Source organism: Neofelis nebulosa, chromosome 5, assembly GCF_028018385.1.
Source record: "Neofelis nebulosa isolate mNeoNeb1 chromosome 5, mNeoNeb1.pri, whole genome shotgun sequence".
NCBI lineage: Eukaryota > Metazoa > Chordata > Mammalia > Carnivora > Felidae > Neofelis > Neofelis nebulosa.
The window spans coordinates 29,186,186-29,212,820 of NC_080786.1; the positions used below are offsets into that span (position 1 = coordinate 29,186,186).

Here is a 26,635-nt window from a genome sequence, read left to right on the forward strand (position 1 = left end):
TTCTAAGCTTGCTACTTTGTAGCATTTCCTCTCAGAGAACAGAAGTCCAAGTGGGAAGCAAAAACTTATAACAGGTCTTCACTGTCAGGCACCGTGAATGGACAAGGCACTTAACAGACAGAAGGAATGACAAGGTCATGTCTACACGATTTAACCACAGACAAATCTTTTAATCAGCCCCTCCAAAGACAGGGGTCAAGAAGGGGGTGTGGTAGCCTCTTATGTCTACCCTACTCTTTGAAATAGTTCAGCAGTTAAAGGAGAGAAACCTCACCCACACGGGTGCTGAGAAAAGAGTGCAGGGGATTTCTGAGATTAACAGGATTTGCTAAAAATCCTTTCCAACTAATGTCTACCTCTATAATTGGTTCTGGATTGATAAAGAAAAGGAAGTTTCTTCTATTTTCTCCAAATTTCCTTAAAAGAAGAGTTCCAAAGCATTTGTTCCACAACTGGTATTTCTACCTCCATCCCTATATAAAATAACCAAGAAAGATTAACAGGCTGCCTGATGTTTTCTCAGGGCCCTCTGCCTGGGTATGAACTATTTTGAGTCTGTGACTTCTTTCAGAATAGGACAAAAGCTATGGGCCTCCTTCCCAGAAGAATGCACATAAGCCCCCACACACAAAATTTTTCACACAATTGTAGTGGATTCAGAGACCCACTTGCAACTTACCCATGTACCCTAAGGGATCTGTGCTCTAGAAAGTATTTAAAATGTAATTTGTTGCAAAAAAGAGCTTTGGATTTAGCTGCATTGATTGATGAGTCCCCAGAAATATTGGACGTGGTTCTTAGGCTAGAGGTTTGTGGAAAAGTTCCAAGGGAGGAGTGAAGTCAGTAGCTATAGAAATGGGCACAAATGGGCAGTATCTACCTCTGTGATGATGACACAACTCCTCTTAGGTAAGGTGGCCTGACAAAACACAGGATAACCAGTTAAACTTGAATTTCAGATAAACAACAAATTCTTAGGACAGTATGTCCCATGCAATATTTGGGATATTGTCTTAGTTTGTTTAGGCTGCCGTAATAGAATATCACAAACTAGGTGGCTTACACAGCAGACTTTTATCTCTCACAGTTCTGGAAGCTGAGAAGTCCAAGATGAAGTCACTCACAGTGTTGGGTGAAGGCCCATTTTCTGCTTCATAGATGAACATCTTCCCACCATGTCCTCATATGGTGGGAGGGCTGAGGGAGCTCTCTGGGGTCCCTTTCATAAGAACACTCATCCCATTCATGAGGACTCTACCCTCATGACCCAATCACCCTTGAAGACCTCACCTCTAAACACCATCATCATAGAGGTCATTAGGATTTAACATGTACATTTATTTCAGGGGAATACAAACTTTTAGCCCATTGCTGATAGATTTATGCTAATAATTATTCATTGTTTATATGATATTCGAATTTAATGGGGTTTCCTCTATTTTGATTTATTAAATCTAGCAACCCGACTCCTGCTCACTTCTACTTTGGCAGGTTTCCCCATCTTGGACTTGTTATACCTCTGCTCTCTGTGTGTTCCTCTTGATAATGGCCTTTTTTCTCCCTTATTTCTAGATGTACCTTAGTTTGATCAAGCTCTGATGAGAAACTAATGATGATTATTTGCTATCATCACTCCCTCTCCAGAGTACAGGAATTGTGAAACTGTATGTCTGTGTATGCACATGCATGAGGGAGAGAAAGGGAAACAGAGGGAAGTGATTTAAGAATTACTATTTTAGGGGCACCTGAGTGGCTCAGTTGGACAGGTGGCTCAGTTGGTCAAGTGTCCAACTTTGTCTTAGGTCATGATCTCATGATTCATGAGTTCAAGCCCCATGCTGGGCTCTGTGCGGACAGCGCAGAGCCTGCTTGGGATTCTCTCTCTCTCTCCCTCCCTCTCTGTCCCTTCCCCCGCTCACTCTCTCTGCCCCCCTCAAAATAAATAAATACAATTAAAAAAAGAATTACTATTTTAGAAAAAAAAAAAAAAAGAGAGAGGCAAACCAGAAAACAGACTCTTAATAATAGAGAACAAACTGAGGTTTGATGGAGGGGAGATGGGCAGGGGGATAGACTAAATGGGTTATGGGCATGAGGGCACTAGTGATGAGCACTGAGTATTGTATGTAAGTGATGAATCACTAAATTCTACACCTGAAACTAATATTACACTGTATGTTAACTAACTGGCATTTAAAAACTTGAAAACAAAAGAATTACTATTTTAAGGGGTGCTTGGATGGCTCAGTCAGTAGAACATGTGGCTCTTGATCTCAGGGTTGTGAGTTTGAGCCCCATGCTGGATGGAAAGATTACTTAAAAATAAAATCTTAAAAAAAGATAATTATTATTTTAAAATAAACATGCTTACAAGATGAAGTCTAACTACCATTGACTTCAGAAAAAGATATCAATATAACTAGGACACAAGATAAGGCAGTGACTTCTAATAACAAAATAGGAAACAATGCTTGAGGAGTATGGAGACTCACCAACTACTTGTCAATGGGAGTTAATTCTCTTGAAAGTCAGATGGCTTAGGATAACTGCTAGTTGCTATCACCAATATCCTCTGTCTTCTTTTTCTTTAAAAACCATCTCTGGAGGTGCCTGGGGGCTTAGTCAGTTAAGCATTCTACTCTTGATTTCGGCTCAGGTCATGATTTCATGGTTTGTGAGTTTGAGTCCCATGTGGGGCTCTGTCTGTGCTGACAGTGCTGAGACCTACTTGGGATTCATTCTCTGTCTCTCTCTCTCTGCCCCTCCCCTGCTTGTACTCTCTCTCTTTCAAAATAAATAAAATTTAAATAAATATATAAATGAAAACCTTGATCTTTGATTTTGGTCAAGGCAGCATTGTGTCTCACTAAAACACACATTTTCCAGCATCAAGCTCTGGACAATGAAACATAATGGACGATTATTGGGCATTTCTGGGAAGTAGTTGCTTTTCTGATATAGGTGTTATGTTTTTCTCCTTGTTGCTTCCTTCTTGTTCGTGCCCAGAGAACAGACATAAGACTGAGGTGGAATAGTCATCTTGAGATCATGAAGCAACCATGAACATGAAAGCCATGTGCTTAGAATGGCAGATCCGACAGGGAAAAGGCATCTGGGACATTGACAACTGTGGTGGGCATTGTACTATACCTGCCTGCATCCCTTCCAGGACTGAAGTCTTTGATCCCAGCTGCTGAGACTGTTGATAGCTGACATCCCTCAGCTGTCATCCCTGTTGGGACTTGCCCTCAGCTGAAGACAAACACTTCACCCCTGGTCATGCCCCTTTCCTGCAGGTGCACAGCCTGCACCCAATGACTGGCTGATGAGACAGTATAAAGGCCTGTTTCCTTGCCCCAGTATGGAAAAACTCTGAAGGGCCAGCTTCAGAGTTTCCCATGTGATCAGCTGAAGCTTTTTTGTTACCACACCACAACCCAATTTCTTCCTTTTACCTAATTCTGCTGATTTTCCTTACTCAAAAGGTGTTAATACCAAGTACACTCCTCAATATAAACGTCCTCCATTCAGTCTTCATGGTAGAGTTTGCTTTCCAGGAGAAGCTGACCTGCAACAATGACCTTGCACAGCTGCTATTCCAGGCTATCTCTGGACTCCTTGAATCATGAGATTGTTTAAAATATTGTATAAGCCACAGCAGCTGTATTTCACATATATCCACTCCAAAGCAATGCCTGTCAAAGAGGGGTATTTTGTATCTTGAACTGTGAGCTTCAATATGTGAATGAAGAACTGATTCACAAGACTTAGCTTGGGTTGCTGAAGGCAAATGGACCATAAGTGAAACGTCAGGATTGAGGAGAAAAATATAATTCCTGTTGGATTCCTGCTTTTGAATAGGAGGATGAGAAAAAGCCATTCTCTAAAGCTGAGGGAAAGGCAGCTTGACCTTTCTCACTGGAAGAGTAATGAAGAATGAACTCCAAAGAGACTTGGCTAGATTGAAACACAAACATTAACTCTGTGAAAGCAGGCAAAATAGATGAAGGTACCGGAAGAGTTGGTCAGCATGGCCCAGAGTAAACAATTCCAGCACCACGGATTTAATGTTCAAGTGTGGATTTGCGTTGCTGTTGACAAACTCCTCAGCTATCATTAGCTCTAGAAAATCTTGATAACTAGAGATGTTAAATCAAGAAGATTTTATCATAAGCACCAAAAAACAAAGCAAAACACAAAACTAAATAGCAAACCAAAAAATACCTAGAAATGAATAAATAAAAAGTAAAAATGGAAGCAAATTATTCCCCTTTTTCCCCAGTGAATGTAATGTGAGGTTAAGTATACCCTCAATCATAAAATTTAAAGAAAATGAAATCCAGGTGAAATTGAGATCTCTTGAGACTACAGAAAACCTGAAATTAGTATTCTTCCTAGTGTCACATTTAGATGCATTATACCTATGTTGTTTAAGGTGAAGCCAGAAAATCTAAAATCAGAAAAATAATAAGGCAGTCCTGAGGGCTTAGTCAATCCTCACCAATGACCATTGCATCATTACAAGTGGATTATTGTCTTCTTTTTCTGGGTTTTAAAATTAGTACAATTGACTCTTCAAATAAGATAGTTATTGACATGAAAATGAGAATGTGTACTTCGTCCATACAGCTTTTGACTATAAAGAGGTTTTCCAAAGTAATTTAAATCTAATGACTTCTCAGACATTTGCTTGTCTTGAGACCGGGGCAATGACAGGAGAAGTACATCTATCATGTCATGAAAGTCCTAGCAAAATCAGGGATTCAAATTTTAATTTGTGTACCTGGAACTTCTAGCGTGTCTTTCCTTTCCCATTTGTCTGCTTTACGCAGACCTGTACTATATTGAAAATGACCACATTTGGCACAATGATTGCAGTCCTTTAATTTAATGTAGTTCTATAATAAAACAGTACAAGTTATATTATACTCAGGCTAATGGATTTGTCTAGAGACCTTCAGGTATCATTCAAGAGCAGGGAGAAAGGAGTTTGCTGAGAGTGTGAATGTTTGTGAAATTCTCTTAGACCTAGCATTCCAAAGCATGGGGGATCTCACCTCCTTAGGATGTGTGGTCTCCTTTCTTGCTTAGTAGTAGAATCCAGATTTTAGTCAGGGTAACAATGTACCCTGCTAAAAAAACCAAAAAACCAAAAAAACGAAAAACTACACTTCCCAGCTCCCTGGCACTGAGCAGTGATCACATGACAATTCTGAGAGTTTGGGAGTTTAGGATGAAGAATTGACCTTTTCAGCCAAAGGGTGTGTCTGGGCCCATGTCAAATGTTTTGCCTGACCCATAGAGACTTCCTTTTAAAAAACTGAAAGGAGGGGTGCCTGGGTGGCACAGTTAGTTGAGCATCCAACTCTTGGTTTTGGCTCAGGTCATGATCTCACAGTTCATGGGTTTGAGGCCCACATTGGGCTCCACGCTGTTAGCATGGAGCCTGTGCAGGATTCTCTCTCCCTCACTCTCTGCCCCTCCCCCCACTCAAATAAATAAACAAAACTTAAAAAAATTGAATATATTTTCTTAAAAACTCAGATTTTAGATTCTTTTTTAAGAATTATGAAATGTCGGGGCTCCTGGGTGGCTCAGTCATTAAGCGTCTGACTTCGGCTCAGGTCATGATCTCGCAGTTTGTGGGTTTGAGCTTCGTGCCGGGCTCTGTGCTAATAGCTCAGAGCCTGGAGCCTGCTTCAGATTCCACATCTCCTTCTCTCTGTGCCCCTCCCATGTTCATGTTCTGTCTCTGTCTCTCAATAATAAATAAACATTAAAAAAAAAGAATTATGAAATGTGATTCATCTTGCATTCCCATGTCGCAGTAATAGGCTACAACTTAATAACATGTCCACTTCTTCCTGTTGTCTTCATGTCTGCTGTACTCTGTTTGTCACCAGCTAGGCCCCAAGACCTGACCTTTACTGCCCACCTGCTTTTACTCACCACCATTTACCCCACATTCTTTCTTGAGCTCTTCTTTCCAGCTTATTTCTTAACTCAGCCAAATGGAAAGCAAAACCACCCCTGGAGCAATAGCAATTGCCCTAACAAGACCTTGAGCCAGACCAGACCACCTAGACCAGTTTGAGTTTAACCCCTGACTCGCACCTGCGCAGATGGGCCATGGAGTGATCTCTAGAATGACTGATGACTACATTTACCTCATTATAATACTAAAATCTCCACTGAAAGAGGAGCCCCAGCCTCATTTACATAATACACAATGTGTGTATGGGCATAGTTCCTTAAGGCATGTGTGTGACCTTATGCCTATCTCTGCATCCACTGACCAGGCTTCCCTATCTAAATACTCAACCTAACCCTAAATGAAAGGAACCCATCCACCCTTACTCAGGGAGTCATGGCTTTGAAGGCTATTCCCTATGTTCTCCTTGTTTGCTGCAAATAAAGTTTACTTTGTGTTAGACAATTCAACGTGATGCAGTTTTTAACTCCCCTTGGAGCAAACCCCTTGGTTTGGTTACACTTTTTCTGCCCACCTCATCCTGCAAGTATTTGTTTTGTAAACCTTATCGTAAGCTGTAGTCTGTATCTCTCTCCCTCTTTTTCTTGTCTGTGTCCTATGCCATGTTTTATCTGTCTGTGCCTTAGCCCTGGGTGACAGATGTGTGCCCAAACTCACAGTTATCAGAATTGCCTGAATTACCATGCCCAGGTGGCACTTTTTAAAAGCTGGAGCTTGTGTGAGTAAATGGAATTACTATTCATCCACTTTAATATTTTTAGTTACTGGGGGCACCTGGCTGGCTCAGTCAGAAGAACATGCAACTCTTGAACTTGGGGTCGTGAGTTCAAACCCCATGTTGGGCGTAGAGTTTACTTAAAAATACATATTTTAGTGACTGGTCTTGAACTTGGATCACAGGCCATACTTTAATGTGAAGTGGACCACACAAAGTCTAAAGGTCTAGACTGCTCATCCAGTCTTTTTTTTTTTTTTTTTTTTTTTTAAATTTTTTTATTTATTTTTTTTTTAGCGTTTATTTATTTTTGAGACAGAGAGAGACAAAGCATGAACGGGGGAGGGTCAGAGAGAGGGAGACACAGAATCGGAAACAGGCTCCAGGCTCTGAGCTGTCAGCCCAGAGCCCGACGCGGGGCTCGAACTCACGGACCGCGAGATCGTGACCTGGGCCGAAGTCGGCCGCTTAACCGACTGAGCCACCCAGGCGCCCCTGCTCATCCAGTCTTAAGAGTTAGAACTGGGTTACAAGGTAAAACTCAAGGAGTATTCACCATATTCTTTTTATCAAAGGTAGCACTGGAGGCCCATTGATAGATAAGTAGTCCTCCTTTTTGTGAACCATGAAACGCTAACAATGTATGGTTTTATCACTTGTATACTTGACAGAATATATTTTTGTTATCTTTATTTTCCTTACATCTGTTTCAGGGGTTAGGAGTACCACAAAATCACACCCATTAAATGAAGTAGTACTTTCTTCATAAACTTACCTAAGCTCAAGTTTCAAAGGACCCTCTGCATTCCAGGATTTCAGAATCGGGTTATTAACCTATCTGTACTGCTCCTGATGTTAGAGGCTTCGAGTGTCCTAATTTTTAGCTTTTACCATTCTGAAATGAAAAAATCTCTTACTTTCCTTTATTTAGCCACATAAGGCAGGCTTCTGTCCGGTAGAACTCTTGCTTTCTATCAGCCCAGCTGCTCTTCCTAGCACTTTTCCCAGGACTGTTGTAGCCTTTTCTTGAATTTCAGAAACCAGAGGTACACAGTTTTGTTGGGAAGAAAAATATGTTTCTTTTGAATGATCTTCAACAACTGGTTGATCACTTGAGCTACAGAGGCACATTGGATTGACATCTAAAGTGTGGTTCTTAGGAAAAAGTATTAGCATCATCTAGAAACTTGTTACAATGTACATTTTCAGCCCTCATCTGAAACCTACTGAATCAGACACTCTGGGTAAGTTCCAACAATTTTGTTTCCACAAGCCCTTTAGGTGATTCTGATGTACATTCAAGTTTCAGCCCCACGGACATAGTGTTTTGTAAGTGAATGAGATATGGTGACAGAAAAATTCATATGAAAGGGACTTTCTACTTAGAACCAGAAAAACTGGAAGGTAAAGGAATGGAATATGGAGAGTATCTTGTTGTGTTGCTTTTTTGCTTCTCAGAATTAATGGCTACAGTAATACGATCACTGGCAATGTGCACAAGGTGTCAGTTGCTCATATTTGAAGCAGCACTATCTAGGTTTGATGATCTTACTAAAATTAGCAAGGGGAAAGGAAGAAACGTGAGGCTGGAAAAAGAATTAACCTGAGGGGAATTTAAATATTTATACATGCACATATTAGCAGAGAGAACACAGAGCCCAGAAAGGAAAAGAAACATAAAGGAATGCTAATGACAGACTGTACTAATAGGTAATGGCAATTCTCCAATTCAGAGTAGAATCAGCAGAGATGTCCACAGAAGTAGAGGGAACATTCTGAGAAAGAGAGCTTCCATTCATTTAACAAATAATTACTGAATACCTGCTTCACACCAGGCAGTGTTCTAGGGGCCATAGAAATGATCCCTGACCTTACAGTACTTAGTCTAGTGGAGGTCATGAACCACTGAACAATGAATTGTAATGAAGTGTGATAGAAGCCATGTAGGGGGACATGCAGGGTAGCTATGGGGGCTCAGAGGAGAGGTGCTGAACCCAGACTTGGGAGATGGGGCCTCTTAGTAAGGGTCATCATAATGTTTTGAGCAGAGACATCACAAGGGTAAAGTGAAGAAAATTAGTAAAGTACTTCTCTGAAGCTTCTAATTATCTCTGTGAGGTGGGAAACATTAGTCTCAATTTGGGGTTTTAATAGAAAATGTGTGTGTTATGAGGATATTTGACAGAAAGAAAGATCTTGGACTATGGAAATCAAAACCCTTGGCAGAAGCACAAGGCTGGGTCCAGCACCCTCTGTGAAACCTTTTCCAACCTTGGGAAGCACAGGCAATTGTAGCACTGAGGAGAGGGCTCTAGCCAAAGAATGTGATTGTTAGTTTTTTGTTTTTTTAATCTTTGAAAGCAGAAGATCTGAATATTTTCCCTAATGGGAGAATATGGCTTTAGCTACTCCAAGGTCCTCTCAGAAAGAATTATAGCCATAAGAGCTTTTAAACATAAATAGCTATAAGAATATATGAGGGCCATGCTTTGGGCCCTTTGTCAATAGGCCCTTTTGTCAGAAGACTGTTGCTGATGTAACAGGAGATGATGGAATTCCAGAAGGAGCTCTCAGTACAAAAAAGGAAAGAAAAGAAAGGGGGAAGCAGACAGCCTAGAATTTATTTTATTTTAATTTTTTGATTTATATATATATATATATATATTTAAAAAAATTTTTTTAAATACTTCTTTATTCTTGAGAGACAGAGACAGAGCATGAGCATGAGCAGGGGAAGGGCAGAGCGAGAGTGGGACACAGAATCCGAAGCAGGCTCCAGGCTCTGAGCTGTCAGCACAGAGCCTGACGCAGGGCTTGAACTCACGGGCTGTGAGATCATGACCTGAGCAGAAGTCAGATGCTTAACTGACTGAGCCACCCAGGCCCCCTTGGTTTTTATATTTTTATTTATTTACTGAAAAAAAATTTTTTAAGCAGGTAACATTTATTAAATGTTCACTCAGGCTCTCAGTTTGTTTTCAGCCTATAACTTTAAATGTAATTGGCCAACAAATTTGTAAGTGATAGTGTCAAGAGAGACAAGAAACAGCAGGAAGAACATGGCCATGTGTAATTTTTATCAGGTCTCTTCAAATAGCCGTTTCATTAAGTTATTTTAAATCAGGTGAAGTCATGGAGCCAATAATTGAGAGTAAAGATTTTTGAACATGAAAACAAAATAATCTTAGGGATTATCTTTTTTCAAGTCTCTTGTGAGACCCTGTACACGAATGGGCAACGGCTACACATTTGTATATACAACTCATACTAATGAGTCAGCAGATTCTTCATTTCTGAGTCCTGATGGTATATCCATACTGATTTTGCTCAAACTGAAAGTATCCTGAGTACATGAGAACTGTTATAATCAAGTAATTCTAACTAGTCCCTCTTTGTGGATATCATAGGAAAGGAAGTCTCTGTATTATCCTTTCAGTATCTTAATTTGCAGCAAATAGTTCAGCTTCTTCATGCTTCTTTCCATTCTTGAGCAAATCCTTTATCCCACCAAGATCAAAGGACTCCACTCAGCTTTGAGTGACTTACTCCCTTTGACATGTTAAAATAATCTTCTTTTATTGGTTTCACAGACACTTGCAAGGTGCTCTTCAGAGTGTTTTTCTTGTAGCTGTTATTCTTTATTTTTCTCACATGAACTCCCTCACCAATTTGGGAAAATGCTCTCTTTTTTCCTTGATAATATAGATGGTTCTAGCAGTTCTGTTTTTAGTTTCTACCTCTAATGCTTATTATTTTCATTCCTTGGTGTATGCTTTTCATGGAAAGTAAACAACAGCAACACAATATATAGGCTTTTATTGTGGGTTGTTGACTTTTCATAGTCTTTCCTTTTAATTGTCTCCTAAACAGGGACTGTATTTACCCTATTTCCCTTTCTAAAAATTGAGAGTGTGTGGGACGTTACTTGGTTTTCCCCTGTCCCATGAGGATGTAGAATTTAATTATGTTTTTAATCTTTGCTTAGTGGTTCACCCACAACAATCTTGTGGGTCCATTTCTGATCCTGTTTAGGATGAAAGTTCCCTCTATTTCCCTTCCTAGTGAGATTTAGAGAGCGGTGCTCAATTTATTAACATCCAGCCCCCATCCCCACCCCTGTATCTCTCATCCTGATTGGGAAGTTCCTTACTTTGTATTTGTAGCCTTCTATCATTATCTGGACTAATTTTTACAGCTTTTCCAATTCCATTTATCATTTTCTTGGGTAATCTATAATATACATTTTTTTATTATTTGTACATAGAAGTACATAATTATAAAATAATTATTTTATTATTTGTACATAGAAGTTTTAACATGAATTATTTTTACAGTTGAAAAGTTATAATTCAAATATATCCTGTGAAGCTCATTCAACAAATACTTTTTCAGTAGCCATTATGTACCAGTTCTAGACACTGGGAATGAACAAGGGCTGGAATCAAAATTTAAATTCTAGTGAGGGGCAGGGTAGGGACACCATAAGGAATAATTTGTCAGATATTGAGAAGAGCTAAGAAGAAAAAAATGTAGGATGATAGTTCAGAGCAGCTATTCTCTACCAGTTCTACCAGAGAATTAAACTCTAGTGCCCTACAGCACCCTCTGTATACAATGAATTACCTTCTCTGCTATGCAGCTAGAGTGATACCAGTTGGGAAATGGGAAAAAAACAGTCACTGAAATAATTTTCTGTAGGGCTTATACTGCCATGGAACCCTAGGTGAGAAAGGCTGGGATAGAGAGCAAGGTTGTGGGAGTGAGTGCTGGTTGGGATGACTTGGTCATGGAGGGCCTGTCTTTAATATTTTTTAAAATATTTTATTTATTTTTTGAGAGAGAGAGTGGGCAGGGGAGGGGCAGAGGGAGAGGGAGACAGACTATCCAAAGCAGGCTCCACACCGGGCTCAAATTCACGAAAGGAGCTCATGACTTGAGCTGAAGTCGGATGCTCAACTGACTGAGCCACCTAGGTAGATGCCCCAAGGAAGGCCTTTCTGACAAGAAGTCCTTTAAGCAGAGACCTGAGTTCAATAAGGGAGGGAGGTCCCCTGCAGATGCAAGGTGGCTGGAGGGGGCAGCCACAGCAGAGTACTCCAGCCAGAGACAAGAGTGGGTTTGGTATATTTGAGGAACAGTTAAGAAGGCTGGAGCTGAGTATCAGGGGATAGAGAGGTGGGGATAAGATCAGAAAAGTGGCTGGTGACAGGTAGAGATGGCGAGACATGTCAGAGACATTTTAGCTCGAGTCAATTCAATAAAGATTTACTGAGCTCCAACTCTGCGCCATGACCTGGGGGCTTCAAAGATGAATGAATCATGGTCTCTGTCTTTATGCAACTTACAATATAGAGTATATCACATGACTTAGACTAAGTAAATACAGTTTGATGAATGCTACGCCTTAATACTAAGCAAGTGGGTGGTCATTGGTTGAGTTCTCTCTGAAGTGGACCCTGAGCCAAGCATTCAGGCACTAGTGATTTAAAAGGAAGTGCTCCTAGGAGGAACTTAGAAGAGCCAGGTAAGGGTGGGATTTCAAGCAACAGATTCAGCCTGAACTATAGGGAGTCGTGTAGTGTAAATTACACTGCAGAGTCTGTCACACTTTGAAGCAATTGAGCTGAATTTTTATACATGTATATCTGCTAGTCATTGAATATGGGCTCCCCAAGAGGGTGGTGTCACTCTCAGGTACTTTTGGTTCCATATAGGTGAGATGGCTTCAATATCAAAGGTAATTGTCTGAAAATTATAACAAAGGGAGTAAAAGCTGGGGGATGAGAGCACAGAACTGGTGAAAGGGATCCAAGGGGATCTTGGTTGGGAATCAACATTCTCTACCCCAGGGCTAACAAAGCTTCAGGCAGCTTCCCCAGGTGGAAACCAGCCCTATTTTCTTGGCTTTGTGCCCTCGGCATCTAGTCCAGTTCTTACTCACCATAGAGAACCTCAGAGATGTCTCTGAGTGGGAACGAATGCATGCATGAACCCACGCCAGGCTAAGGAATTAATCTTGAGAATTTTTAGAAATCATTTGGCGGAAGCCACATACCCCAATATTGCATCTTCATAGAGGATGCTAAGCTCTTCTGCATAGGAATGGCAAGCTGGTGGGAATACAGTTCAGAAATCTGGGAGGTATAGCCATAAAAATAGCATATAAACTCAAGTATGAGCAAGTGAGAAATAATACATCTAAGGGACAAAAAGTCCAAACATCTTAGAGCATGATGTATTCTATTAAAAATTTCAAAGAAAAAAAAACCCCAGTGGAAATAATCTATTTAAATTTTTAAGAAAACATTTAGTTTTGTCAGCAGCTAATTTTTTGTGACTTGCTGTTGGACAGAGAGGGACATTTTCTCATAGAGAACTTGCTTAAATGTAGACAAGAATTAATATAGGTGAGTGGTACTAGGCCATAGTGCTCTGAATCAGAGTTGTGTCAGGCACTAGGGAGGGCTGGGAGGTATCTCTTTGGGTGTCAGTTCTGATTAGTTGAAGTTGGAAGCCAATGACACACTATTGAGAAGGAGTCCAAGGCCACATCCAGGTTCAGGAGAAAACTATTACTAATAGCTAATGTTAATTTAGCACTTCTATGCCCCAAATGCTCCTAAGCACTTTATATTATTTAATCACCTCATTAACTTGTAAGAGGCAAGTACTTGTATTGCCATTATTTCCATTTTACAGATGAGAAAACCATGAAACATTTCTCCAATATCTTCCAAGGGCCAAATTGTCCACATTTGCACAGGTGGTAAGTGGAAGAACCGGGATTTGGTCTTAGATTCTACTCAAAATCACTAGAATAGAGTTGAATGCCACGGTTGATTACTGGAGGGAGGAATGGCATATCATGCATTTTCATCCTCTCATTCTGGCCTTTTCCTCACCCTCCAACCATCCTCCTTCCCCTTTCACATCTAGTCAAATTAAACCACGATCTCTTCCCCAGTGTCCATACTCTTGAATGGGCTACTGCTAGTCCTGGAGCACCCAGCCTCTAGCCCTTGGCAACTTAACTCTTACTACTTCTTTGGAATTCAGTTCAGGCATCACCTTGCAGAAAACCTTCCCTGATTTCATCAATCAGAATTGGTGCTTCTTCTAAGTGATTTCTTATAGAGTTATGAATCTTGCTGGTAACATAACACTTTTTATTGTGAATTGTGGTGGCTTACTTCTCTTCAAATGAGCTGAAAGAAAAGCACATGTAGTGTTTTTATTGAATGAATGAGACCTGATACCTCCCCTTCTCTCAGCTCCAAACTATTGGTATTGTCTTCTAAAAATTACCTGTTTTCCAGGTTCATTTTTGTAATTGTAAAACATAGGTGTTGGACCGGTTGGAAGTTCCAGCTGTTATCTTTTTCATATATCAGGTTGGGAACTTCCAAATACTCAGTAAAAATTTTACCCATTTACATTTGTTCTCTGTTATATGCATACAATATGGTATTTCCTTCCATAAATCACTCTCTCTCTTTTGTAGCAAAGCTTGCTAAATGTGCTATCTTAATCTAAAACAATCAATTTGTTGGGAGAGATACGTGGGTGCTTTGTATTAAAAATGTTTTATTTTTTAAGTTGGAAGTGGTATGAAGAGGCATATAATATCAATGTGTATGTCATTATATACACATGTTTTAGTATGATTATTTTATAACAATATAAAAACATTCATATTCTTTATGTATAACAAATCATAGAATTAATTATAGAATAAATCCTATAAAAATATAAAGGAAATGAACTTACCTAAAAAATGTCCAGTGTGTTAGGTTAAATCAGTACACAGTTACACTGAATGAAAAAGAAGGTTAACACCGATAAGCAGCGGGGGCTGGGTGGCTCAGTCGGTTAAGCGTCTGACTTCAGCTCAGGTCATGATCTCACAGCTCATGAGTTTGAGCCCCACGTTGGGTTCTGTGCTGACAGCTCAGGGCCTGGAGCCTGCTTCAGATTCTGTAGGTGTCTCTCTGCCCCTCCCCCACTCACTCTCTGTCTCTCTCTCAAAAATAAATAAACATTAAAATTTTTTTAAATAAATAAAACACAGATAATAGATATAAAATGCTATTCTGATCAGATTTATGTGAGAGATGAAGACTAGAATCTTGGGTCATATTGGGTCTTCATGAAGGAAATCAGTTAAGTTGAGAAAAGCTATTTATTGATAGATTAAAACAAAATTAGCAATTATAAAGTAATCTGTAGGGGTTCTGATCATTAATGGAGCACTGGATAGATTTCTGTAGACTTGGAAGTTTTCATCTATCTCTTTTTTTTTCAAGTAAACCTAAAGCTCTTTCTAAGCAATTTGTGGAGGGTATTGGTGGTGGGGGTTGGGAGGGGGGTGGTAGCTTAAGCTAACTCATGATTTAAATCAGATACATACATATCCATTTCCTGAAATAGGATAGCCAGTTTATGTACGTGAGGCAGGCAGACTGAAAAACAGAAAATGAATGACAGCCTGGATGTTCTTTTTTCTAATACTTAACCTCAAGCAAGAATCTCTTTGTTTCTTGTTGTCATTTTTTTGGTAATGATGACACTCACAAAGAGAAAAATAAACACTTTTTTTCTTGTTAAAAATTTACATTATTCGTGCTAAATATCAGTGAAAACTGTCCTCATTTTACCCAGTAGATAAAGATACAAGTTTATAAGGTGAGAAAATCTTCTCCCCATCGGAATGCAGTGAAATATATTTTTAAAAGTGTCAGAGCAGGAGGGAAGCTAGTTTGCAGGCTCCCACATTAGGCTTCCATTTTTCTGATGTGGCAAATAAAGTCAAGTTTGGGCAAGGTGGCTATTGTTGGCACGACGTTCTGAGGGGACCTCACTAATTCAGTTAAAAACTAGGTCAAATTCTGCTACTGCAAATAACACTCCATAGAAAAACTCCATGCAACAACAGCTTTCTAAGATCCGGGCACTAATCTCTTTATTTCACAAAATAAGAGAATTTGGCAAAAACCCAGGAAAAAGAAACTGGAATCTCTTGGAATTCTTTAAAATAAAATAAGGTTTGGGGCGCCTGGGTGGCGCAGTCGGTTGGGCGTCCGACTTCAGCCAGGTCACGATCTCGCAGTCCGTGAGTTCGAGCCCCGCGTCAGGCTCTGGGCTGATGGCTCAGAGCCTGGAGCCTGTTTCCGATTCTGTGTCTCCCTCTCTCTCTGCCCCTCCCCCGTTCATGCTCTGTCTCTCTCTGTCCCAAAAATAAATAAATGTTGAAAAAAAAAATTTAAAATAAAAAAAAATAAAATAAAATAAAATAAGGTTTATTTAGCTTGCATGGCAAACTAAACTAATAGCACATCTATTTTCCTTGAGGGTTTGCCTATAATGTATATGTTCTGTATCGGGAGGTACCACTTGGACTCAAATTTAACTAGTACAGCTTCAGAATTGTTACAGGAGAGGCTAGAGGAAGTTCAGGATGGCGATGCTGGGAATCTGTATTTGAACAAGTATTCCAGGTGATTCCATTGCACTTTGGGAAGAGCCTCAGAGAATAACTCTTAATACTGCTCAAATAGACATTTGCTTTTAGTTAAGAAGAGCATAAAACAAGCAAAGATATCAACAGACTTGATTAGTTTAGTGGTTAAAAGGTAATAGGTTCTTTTCTTTAAATATTTAGTTAATCAACTGGAATTAAACTTAGTTGTGGACATGGCTTTTAGATTTGTTCCACTGGACAGGTGTATCTATTACCTGTGAATTATTTTTGGCTTTTAAAAACAGTCTTCTCACAAATTATGTGGAAACTTTCCTCTTCTCAGAGTCTTTATGTCCTTAGTGATTTGTGTTGCAGAGTTGGCTTTCCCTTGTTAAAGAATGAGTCTACCAACCTAGCAGCTTATGCAGGTATTCTCAGGCAAGCCTGGGTACAAACCACCTGTAGATCTTTTAGAACCTCCAGTTGCTGAGGCTGCCCTCCTTACCCCAATCAGAATCTCTAAGCATATGGCTCAAAAACCTATTTCCTTAAAAGTTTTACTGTGCAGCTAGGCTTGAGATCCAGTGGTTTAATGATAGCAAAAGAAACTTCGAGACTTTCCAACATAATCTTCTTGATTGGACATTTCTTTACTGTTGGTATAGCTAGAACCATTGTTGTTCTAGGTTCAATGTATTCCATGAAACTCTGGATTTTGTGCCAAGCCATCTCTGATACACATACTGTGATGAATAGTGTCTAAGATTGCTCAGGGGGCTTTATTTCCGGGGTTGATAAGCCCAAGACAGACACACTGACAAAGGTGAAGTTTTCTTTAAGTGGCAGTTTGATCTTCTTGATAAACAGTGACAGAAAACTGCTTGAAGCAGTGTCATACCATCTGGTCTGAAGAGCTGTGGAAAGAGGGTTTTGAAGAATTTAGCACTTAGGGCTTTGAATCACCTTGGTACTCTATTGGGTAATGTGAGCTTGACTATGCTGAACAACAAAGGTTCTAGCTGACAAGTCTGAACACATTTAGGTTCAGGTAAAGTTTTGAGAGATGGTGGAGGCACAGGACTTCCTCACTTCCAGACTCTGATATTACTGACAGAAGGACGCCTGGGCAATTTTTAAGATCCCTATGGTAGGAGATTTATTTTACAACACCTCTGGCTTATGCCTGAATCGTCCAAGATGCTGAGACCATTAGTACCCTGAATGTTTTTCCTATATGCTTCTTCTTGAGCTTGTCTATATAGTTCCATGACAGAATGTAAATTTCCAGAAAGCAAAAATTACTTCTGTCACTTCTCTAAGGGTTTAGCACAGTCACATTGAGACACACCTGCTGAATACTTTAGAATGAAAGTAGACCTAGTGTTCTCTGCTGGGAGCATTCAGTCCCCACTTCTAGTTTCCACACTCTAACCATCAAGTTGGCACAGATCACTGCCCCACTGTCTAGGGGTAGGTGATATGGGAATTAAATACACCTTCCCTCAGCCGGTGCCCAAATTATGAGTGTCACCAGAACACCCCATGTTTACTCAGTCCCTGGAATGCTTTCTATCACTGGTGAAAGGAAAAGGTCGTGGAACTTTCACATAACATGGAACAAGGGCTATAACCATTTTCTCACAGGTGCCCTTAAAATCTTGCTACTCAAAGCGTAGTCCTCAGATCAGGAGCATCATCATCACCATCTGGAGCTGGTTAGAAAGGCAGAGTATCAGTTTTCCATCACAAATTTACTGGATCTGAATCCTCTTTAACAAGATACCCAGGGGATAGCTATTCATATTTAGAATTTCAGATATCAATTGATGTATTAATTCATTCATTGAGCAAAAACAGCTCCGGAAAACAAATCTAGCCCTTTGTGCCCGCCTCGCACCGGCTCCGCACGGTAGCAACCGAACCCCCAGGGACATCGGAGCGGGTGTTGCCGAGGGCAATTTGGTGATTGGCTGGTCAGGCCACGTGATAGGCGGGGGGACTTTCCTGTAACCGGATTGGCTCTCGCGGACTCTGACGGCCAGTGTCGGGGCGGGCCTGAGCCGGGACGGAGAGGCGCGCGCGGGGGCGCGAAGGCACGAGAGCGCGAGTGCGCGTGCGCGAGCGGCGGGGCTTTCTCCGGAGCCGTCGGAGGGAGCCGGAGCGCTTCTCCTGAGGTAAGCGCAGCTGCGGGGCGGCCCTCTGCCCCTCAGCGGCTGGTGCGGACCAGCGGGTGGCCAGGGCAGGGCTGGGCGAGGTGGAGGGAGAAGTCTGGGGTCCGCCCTCCCCAGGAGCTCTGCTCCGGGTAGGATGCAGACTCGGGCTCAGCCATGCCCGTTGGTGCCTCGGTTTCCCTTTTTCCCTTTTCCTACCCTCCAAATGCACCTTCCCAGCCCCCTCACCATGGTGACGAGTCCGCCCGAGGGGAGTTGCCCACCTGGCAGCTTCGTCTCTGCCTTTGTTTCCCGCCTGGAGGGATGCTGGTATCGGCCCCCTCCCCAGGTAAAGAGTGAGCGTGGTGGGGCGGGGGCATCACGGACGCCGGACTTGGGCTGGGGCCTGGGAGAAGATGGCTTTAATGCAGTGGACCTGTCACATGTGAGAAGGAAAGGAAAAAAAAATGTGTCACTTTAGCCAAGCGGCGGGACTCGAACTAATCCGGCGGCGAGCAAGCCGAATTCCTAGCGCAGCTGTGCGGGCGGGGGTGGGGGGCTTGACCGGTGGACCGAGCCCAAGTGTTGCTGGTAGAAGGCTCTCCGGACCTGCACGCCAGCTCGCACCCCAGAGTTGCATCGAAACTGAACGCTTTCAGCCTGCCGAGGAAACCTAGGTTTTCGTTAAGGGGTGAGAAAAAAATTTTAAAGCAGTTGGGCGCTGGTCTAAATAAGAGGTTACATTAAGGAATTATATAGATACAGCGAAACTGATGACTGGTAAACTGTGAGGAGGGAAATGCCTGCAGTGAACTGCAGACCAGAACGTCACAGTGAGATTCTCCTTCAAGAAGATAGGGATTTGGGGTGTGTGTGTGTGGGGGGGGGGATTATCTCTGTAAACTGAGGTCTTTCTGGGCTGCTGGAGAGAGTAATTATTTTAAGCGTGTTAATGGCCTGTAGGGAGAAGGGAAGGCATGGTGTAAATTACACCTGTTCAGACCTCAATTCTTTGAAAAGTGCCTGTTTAAAGACCATTTGGATGCCAAAACGGTTTGTGTGTTGGGGCTGGAGGGATGTCTCCTTTAAGTCCTACTTTAAAAGGGGGAGGCGGTTGTGTGCAACACATCTGGTTTCCTACTCCATTTCCCCAGACCTGTAATAGCAAGGCCATACTGTCTATCTTATGATGAAATATTAAAAGTCCCTTCAGTTTTCCACTAATTTGTTGGATGTATCTTGTAGTCTACTTGGTAAATGGCTCATCGGTCATTAGGATTTTTACCATATGCTGGAGTTTCACCGTGATCTATTTCGAACTTATTCTGGCGTGAGCTGGATGAGAATCTGTCTCCCTGACTCCTTGGAGACATGCTGTTTCAAAGCCCTTTCATTACTCTTACCTTCCCCCATGCAAAGTTTTGTTTCTTCAGGAAACAGTGCAATGCTTCAAACATCTAAGACTCGCATCATGCCTGTGAAGTGCCTGCACTTGCTAAGAAATCAATTTACTTGGCAAGTTAAAACAAATTGAAGAGGGAACACTTAAATTTGTTAGGGGAAATCAGGACATTTATCAGCTGCAGCAAATCAACTTTTTGATGGTTGTCTGAAGTGAATGGAAGTAAAAGAGGTTGCTGCAAAGCTTTGGGGGGATGTAACAAATGACCCTAGTAAAGTGAATATAGATCATCACCTGATAGATTGGAATATAAAGTATAATTAGTGGGAATAATTAAATTTGTCAGTGTTTGTTTTTTTGTTTTTTTTTTTTTTAGGTGGCATGTGATGGTGGGGAGAAGGAATTCTGAAGGTGGAGTAGGTGGTATAGTTTGAAAAGATGTGCTTTTATGTTTAGAAAAATGTCATTTATGTAAATCAGATAAAGGTTACACTATGTTTACATTTAGCCTTTGGTGGGGAGGCAGGGGTTTTAAAAAGGTAGAGAAACATGTATAGGCTTATCCTAGGGAAAAGAGGGAGATGGGCTGGCTTAGTTCATCTTGAGGGAAGCAGTGTGCCTCAGTGACCTGCAAGACAAAGTTTTATTTATTTTCTGATTCAATGAAAGCCCACTAATGTTGCTTTCCACAGAACCACAAAATCATTTCCTTTCTGTCATTTCTGTCCTCTGGGTCAGGAGCAGGGAGGATGGAGAGCAAATGAGAGAGATTAGAGTCTGACCTGCATACCTAAGCAATCGTGTCCTTTGCACAGGATCTGTGTCACATTGTGTAAACATAAGAGCCTTCACATTGAGAGGGGTCTGAGCATCTTCCCTAAGACCTGTGCTACAAGATACAGCTGGATAACATTGCCACAGGTGGGGCATGGGTGAGATCATCTGATACAGAAGCACTGGAGGAAATGTTTAATTCAGTGAGGCTCCGCTGCTTGCCTTAGAGCCTTGAGGAGGCATTTCCAGGCAGAGCTCATTATTGGCTAGCCTGGCTGGGCTGTATATGGCTTCCACAGGACCTGCCTTTCGTGATGGAGACTCCTGTGGAGGTTCCGCTTCTCAGGTTGTAAGCATCAGTTAGGTTCGTTACATGCTCTAGAAAAGAAAGGCTCACAAAGACACAAATCTAGCCTGCCATTCTTTCAGGTCCTTGGCTCCTGTCACCCATAGGCTTCCAGAAATAAGTGTGCCCTCCCTACCAGTAGATGGCACTGCTGTCTCTGGAATTCCTGGAGGAGATGAAACACAGAGCTGGCAAACCAATGGTGCGTCGCCTCCAGATTGTGAAAGGCTGTGTCAGCTGTCAAAAAGAATCTAAAAAAAAAAAGTTCTCAAGGCCAGAACTGTTTATATTAGGTGGGAATAATGTGTGTTACGGGGATTGAGGAATGGGTACAATTTGCTGGTGATGTGTAGGAGAAAGGGCAGAGGGTAAACTGACAATTAAGCATTGTATGGTAGGTTTTAAAAGCTCTTGGCATACGTTTTGGTTAATTGAACGTGAGGTTGAAATTATGATTCAATCAAAATTCCCCAAAATTTAATAATTTCTAATTCTTTGCATATAAAGCTAGTTTACACACATGGATAGGACTATGGAAATATACATGTAACTTTTAAACCTGATGAATATCCAGTAATTACATGCTGTAAAGATAGTGGTGAGAGTATTAGTTAAACAGTGGTGGTTAAGTTACTGTACTTCAGGGCTGTCCACAGAAGGTAGGTCAAAGTTACTCTGAATCAGTTTCTTCCAAAACTTAGAAATTCCTAATAAATATTTTAAGGTTTTCTTAGCTAGTGCTCTTCTTTCAAGATTACATTATTCCAAATCTTGAATTTTGGTTTTATTAACCTTATTAGCCAGGGTTCACTTATCCATTCCCCTGTTTTGAAATAGCTATTCTTTCTTTGTTACTGATTGTTCTTTGAGATGGAGTTTGTAGCCATATTTGAAAGAGGAGAGTGCTGTTGACAGTGAGGTTATAATGTATATGGGAGCCTCCGTTTTGACCCTGCTTGAGCTGCAGGATGCTGCCTCTGGGTGTCATTACCCCAGTCACCTGCTTCCTCGTGCAGTTCCCTTCCTGTGGCTCAGCTTATTTGAGGTTTATTTCTGTCTCCAAGAGAGCTGATTAGCTGGTCTTTACTACCAATGCCGAATCCTGAAATCCTGCTGGTGCTAGATGGCGGTAGTCACAACAGTCTTGCTTCATTATGTGACCTCAAATAAATCTTTGCCTTTCTGAGCCTCCGTTTTCTTGCCCGATCACTGGGATTGCTGAGGTGGTGTGTGTCTATTAAAATCTCTTCCAGTCTTAAATTCTGTGGCACGGTGACTCCCATAAGGTATTTCTGAAGCCTCTGAAAAATTCTCTTACAGAAGGTAATTTCATACTGTGAGCCTAGGGCAAAAAGAAATCTCACTAATACTTCTTCCCAGAGAAATGATTATGCATTGTCTTAAAATCCTAATAATTCAGAGTTGGAAGAAACCCTAAAGGTGGTTTAACTCAACTTTCTCATTTTATAGGCAGAGAGTTTCAAATAAGAACTAAGTGATAGAACTAGTTAGTGGTAGAGAACTAGGACCTGAGCTCAGATTCCTCTCCGTCTTCACTTCTTCAGTGTTGCCTTTCTCCACTTTCCATCAGGACTCAGAATATGCTGTGTCTACAGGGCTGGAGCCAAGAAAATTCTCTGAGTAATTCCTTAATGTGGCATTTTAAAGCCACAGCATGAATAACATTGAGTTGGGGTAGAAATTCAAGGTCAGGCTTTTCTTTGCAGCTGTTCTTTTCCTCACTGACTGATCCTCAGCAATATTCTTTATGTGCATCTTTGGGTTTTTAAAACTTTTTTGCATGCTGTTTCCTATAAGAAAAAACTTTCATCATCCTAGAAGAGTCACTCCCCATTATATAGTCTTATATTAGGTTCATGGAATTCTGAGTGCTCTGTGGAAAAAGTATTTCCGTATGATGGACATCTTTCATAATCTTATATATTTTATCTTATACATTTAGCACATTATTCTGAGAAGGAGTTTCTTAGGCTTCAATAGACTGTTAAGGCCAGGGGAGTGGGGAGTGGAATCCATGGCACAAAAATAGGGTAAAAATTCTAGAGTCTAGAATAGGTTGTGGAAAACTGTCAGTATGAGAGAATATTTGAGGAGCTAAAGACACTACGGTGGATGAGGTTTGGGGGCGGGGGGACAGGGTGGGTAGCATACAAAAGTAAACTTACGGAAGTTCTTAGAACATTTTACCTTTATTAAAATGTTTAAAATTGCTCACTGAATGAAGATGCTAGTAGTATTTTGTTCATGTTGAATTAATAATGGATGTGCAAGTATTGATTTCCATTTATCATTGCTTGCTCAATAAGTACTCCCTCGTGATTTCAATATCAAGACACTTTGATATTCATGTTGCTTCATTGAAGATAACATGCATTGTAAGAGGGTTCTCTCCCCACCCACCCCACCCCTGCCTATCTGATTTGATTTCAAGATAGTACTTTTCTGACTTGTAACTTGGGGGTTTTTGACTTCTATTTTTCGCTTCTGAAGTCCTATGTTTCACTATTTTTTACTATAAGCTCCTAGGACTCCCCATGATCTCAGAGGTTCAAAAATAACATACATGTCAGGGATTAAAAAAAAATCTTGAGATTCCTTTATTTATCTTTAGGGTTTATCATAGAAACTGCTGCTTCTTGGCTAATTATTTTTTTCTCTTTTCTATTTGCAGCCCCCAATTCTCTTTTGCTAATTGTTCCCCAAATAATAGTGACCCAGTCTGTATATTTTGAAAATCTTTTTGTTTTTTGCCAGGGAGTATATAGAAATTAATTTGTGTTCATATTTTGGACATGTGAAACATAACTTTGAAGATCACTACATTTGGAAGAACGTCTGCTTGAAAATCTCTTGATGTCTTTTCCGTGACACCTTGCCTACATTTAGTACCATGGTGATCCAAACTGGTGAATGCTACCTTCTGGTACCTTTTTGGGTATGGGCTAGAATAGTATCTGTTATTGCTTTAGCAGAAGAATAAAAATTACCCTTTGTTTCTCAGGTTATCAGTTGAGTTTATGTAATAATAGAAAAAAGTCAAAAATTTCTGCATTCTTTTTCCAGCACCCTAATTTATTGTGAGATTTGGGGGGCAGTATTGACATCTATGAGTTTATTTCCTTTTCTGGAAAATAAGAGAGAACAGTGACCACTTAAATTCTTTTCATTTCCAAAATCCTGTGACTCTATGAAATTTTATATGGTACCTAGACTAAACCTATCCTAAAAGTGCTAGCTAGTTGGGAGTTATAATCAAGTTAGTGCCAAGATAATTCTTGATATCTGCAAATTACTTTTTGGCTTACAAAAATACTCTCTTTATCTTCTTTTTACTTAAAGTGTAGTCAGAGAACAGCAGCACTGGTATCATCGGGGAGTTTGTGGGAAATGCAGATTCTCAGGCTTCATGCAGGACCTACTGAATTGGAATCTGCATTTCATCAAGGAGGCCAGGTGTTATGTGTGCATGTTAAAGTCTGGGAAGTGCTGCTTTGTCTCATTTTGAGTCTTACATTGACCCTGTGAGGAAGGAGGTATTTTACAGCTAAAATAAATAAACAAACAAACAAACAAACAAACAAGGAACCAAGATTCAGTTAACTAACTAAGCCAAGTAAGTGTCTTACCCAGAACTCTCTACACCAAACATAACACTGTCATCTTGGTTGGGCTGGAGCCAGCCCCTGTATGATGGATAGTAACTATTAGCTGCCCAGCAGCCATTGGCTTAGGTGTGGCTATGTTACTGATTGTAGCCACTAGAACCTGAATGGAAGTGCAGTAGTGTTGCAGTCCACTTATGGGGGGGAGTGGGGGGGAACACATAAAGAGAATGCCTATGTGAGCTTCCATGCTGTTTTCCATGCCTGACTGGTTGGAATGGAGAGGATTCTTAGGGCAAGCTTGGAAATTTAGTTTTAAAAAAGGTGGCAGGAGGGGCGCCTGGGTGGCTCAGTCGGTTAAGCGGCCGACTTCGGCTCAGGTCATGATCTCACAGTCTGTGAGTTTGAGCCCCGCGTCAGGCTCTGTGCTGACAGCTCAGAGACTGGAGCCTGCTTCGGATTCTGTGTCTCCCTCTCTCTCTGACCCTCCCTCATTCATGCTCTGTCTCTCTCTGTCTCAAAAATAAATAAACAAAAAAAAAAAAAATTAAAAAAAAAAAAAAAAAAAAAAAAGGTGGCAGGACATTCATTAGCCTTGGTGCCTGGATCACTGCATGAGGGAGAGCCACTCCACTGACCTGACCTGTTCACCTGTTCAGTATGTATATGGGAACCAGAGATAAACTTTTATTGAGCTTGAGCCATTATATGTGTTTGCGTCTATATGTTAAACACTTAGGCTACTCACAAATTTACTTGAGCAGTGACTCTGGACTTGAAGTTATGGAACTTGTGGCCTAATTCATTCTTTTACTTTTTGTCTTTGCCAGTTGGTGATCGATCAGTGGTGGTCCAATATGCAGAAGTGAGTGAGTGATGAAAAGCAGCAGAGCTGATGGGTTATGAGGATGTAAGTGTGTTTGAAGGCTCTCTCACCCTCTACTCCAGGGTAAGTCAAAGGCATTCTCTGCCATTTTCCTGGGTTTACTGTCATAGAGGCTCTGGTCTCAGTAGCTTCTTGGAGTCAGTACAATGAGGTACTCTGTGAAAGTTTCCCAAAGCCTATATTGATTCAACTAACAGACACCATGGAAATCAACAATTATGAAGACAAAATTCAATAGGGTGATGGGATGGAAGTTATGCATGGAAATATCTTAATGCAGGAATTTTCAGTGAGTTTGTAGGGGATGTGATTTACATGGGAGGAGCTGGTTGACCTTCCTGATAAATGCTGTAGAGAAGGGAACCAGGCCTAATGGCCTTTTTCTTATAGTTGTATCCTCATGTTCTGCTGCATATAGTTCTCTCTCCAAGCATCCTCTTCTTCCATGGCTTACTGTGCTTAACTTTTCCTTCATTAATTTTTTTCCCCAGGAAGGAAACCACTTATCACAGAGTTGATGATTCCCACTTTGGTGGATAATAGCTAGCAGGTGGTTCTACCTGTTCCATGTTATTTTATCCATTGTCACTGGAAGTCATGTGTCCATTCTCTCCTCTCTTTGCAGTACTAAGTATAATGGATACGGGCATTGGGAGCATTAAACTCAGAGCTGGCTTTAGATTTTCATTTGTGCTGAAGATTTTTAAGACCAGAGGGAGAAACATACTGTTTGGTGTGCCCTTCTCAGAGTACAGGTGGAGGTCCAGGAAGGATAAGTTGAAAGAATGTCATAACTTTTCTGAGTTTCATGGCTTCAAGAGCTTAAACTAAAACCAGACTCCTTGAAGAGAAGAATCATAATTGATATAGATCTAAGCAGAGCTAAGGATGGTTAGCAAAGAGACTGGAGGTTAAAAAAAAAAAAAAGGTACTCAGCTGAAAAACTGGACGGAGGGTTGTTTTAAGCATCTCAATTCAATACTGTGGAGCCTTTGGCAGATAATGTCCCATTACCCAGGCTCATACAAAGGGCAGCCAGAAAGACTGATGTCCTTCAGTGTCTCACGTGACTTAGTAATGAGTACAATTTACTGAACGAAATAGACAATTAGGGTCTGTAGATCTCTGGAGATTCCCATAAGCATACATCATTACTGCTCTGGAATAATGCATGTGCTTAGAGATAAGCAAAGTAGAGAAAAGGGAGTTGCAAAGCACTTTAACAACAGAAAAGTCCAGGTGAGCAGCCAGATACACACCATAGCTCAGGGCCTGGAGGTTGCTAGCTCA

The 26,635-nt window shown here is 41.0% G+C and overlaps 1 protein-coding gene across 2 annotated transcripts in view; it reads left to right on the forward strand.

The window, feature by feature from the left end:
- Nucleotides 1–26,635, forward strand: part of TMEM108 (transmembrane protein 108) — a 403,151-nt gene that overhangs the window by 19,791 nt on the left and 356,725 nt on the right. For both annotated transcript variants that reach the window (XM_058729916.1, XM_058729917.1), the window contains exon 2: nt 25,290–25,408. The gene's annotated coding sequence lies outside the window, so the exon portion shown is untranslated. The remainder of the gene's footprint in view (nt 1–25,289; nt 25,409–26,635) is intronic.